This window comes from Drosophila innubila (genome assembly GCF_004354385.1).
Source record: "Drosophila innubila isolate TH190305 chromosome 2L unlocalized genomic scaffold, UK_Dinn_1.0 4_B_2L, whole genome shotgun sequence".
In the NCBI taxonomy this organism is placed as follows: domain Eukaryota; kingdom Metazoa; phylum Arthropoda; class Insecta; order Diptera; family Drosophilidae; genus Drosophila; species Drosophila innubila.
The window spans coordinates 1,373,448-1,374,789 of record NW_022995372.1 but is presented as its reverse complement, the minus strand read 5'-3'; the positions used below and the strand labels follow the sequence as shown (position 1 = coordinate 1,374,789).

Genomic DNA, 1,342 nt, shown 5'->3' with positions numbered 1-1,342 from the left:
TTACTGGAAGAGGTTCGACTAATGACGGATTATCTACAACATCTATCAAATTATCAATGTCTTGCTCAGAATCAGCAACAACAGCTTCAGCAGCTTAGCTATCAATTTAAATATTTACAAGATTTTTTACGGTTCAGGATCTTCAGGGAGATTTAAGAGATTCAGGGGCTTCTGGCCATTAGAAGCTTCTTCAGCCAATTTTTCCTTTTCCCTTTCCTTCTTCTTTGCCCTGTCATCAACTATTTTCGAAATTTTTTCTACAAGTCTTCCAAAAGCTTTTGCAAAATCAAAATCTTTTGGAAAACGAGAAGCTTCTTTAGCGTCTTTTTCCTTTTCCCTTTCCTTTTCCTTTTCCCCTTTCCTTTTCCCTTTCCTTTTCCCTTTCCTCTTCCTTTTCCCTTTCTTCTTCCTTTTCCTTCTCTCTTAATTTTTCCCTTTCCCGTGCCCTTTCCCTTTCTCTTTCTATTTCTCTTTTTCTTTCCCATTCCTTTTCCCTCTCCTTCTTTGCTTTGGCTTCAAGTTTTTCGCGAATTTTTTTTGCAATTCTTTTGACAACTGCTTTGGTAATTCTTTTCAAATATCTTTTGGCAACATAAGTTACTGAAGCAGCTACCGCCGCCACAGGGGCCAGTGGGAACGCTCTCGGAGAGACACCAGATGGTTTTCTAAGAAATTAATATAATATTATTGCCTAAAATCACAGACTCCGAAAAAATATAGTTAAGCAACAATAAATATTTACCGAAGATGCCTGTCCTTATAATTTTCGTCTTGCATTGGGAAACTTGTCGCTGATCGCGCATTGGAATATTTTCTACTTTAATGAAGCAACATAGATGCAGATTTGGTTTTTAAAAAGGTTAAACAAATATTTACTCGCTTCTTCCATTTCTACTGTGTTTGCATTCTGCCTCATAGATATGCATTAAGAAGGCTAACAGTTGCAACATCAACAAGATTAGCCAAGTGTAGTTCATACTCCTATTAACTAAATTTAAGAATTTCACTCAATGTCTCGTAATCAACTAAATTCTCCTTAAAGTCAACCTGCTCTTTTAAATGGTTTGCAGTGTGACGAATATATTATCAGATTAGGTATATAAAGAAATTTATTCACTTCATAATTGACGTTCAGCCATGAGCTACAAAAATTTCTTTGTTTTTTTTAAGGTATCTCAACCTACCTGACACTATATGCATATAGGCTGGTATTATACATCTGACCAAAATAAGATCAGATCGGTTAACTATATCAAATAGCTGTCAAAGGAACAGTCGGTCAACAATTTAATGCAGTGTTTTGCAAAGGAATCACTTGTGGTATAATATTTTTTAGAAATAA

At 35.2% G+C, this 1,342-nt stretch overlaps 1 long non-coding RNA gene across 2 annotated transcripts; it reads right to left on the bottom strand.

The window, feature by feature from the left end:
• Window positions 1-467: 467 nt before the first annotated feature.
• On the bottom strand, window positions 468-1,029 carry LOC117780041. 2 transcript variants are annotated; one of them, XR_004617058.1, is made up of 3 exons: window positions 877-1,029; window positions 743-817; window positions 468-665 (listed from the first exon to the last, which is right to left on the bottom strand). It is a non-coding gene; the product is annotated as an uncharacterized LOC117780041 (long non-coding RNA). The 2 variants fall into 2 exon arrangements; XR_004617059.1 differs by having other exon boundaries at window positions 743-814.
• Window positions 1,030-1,342: the final 313 nt, after the last annotated feature.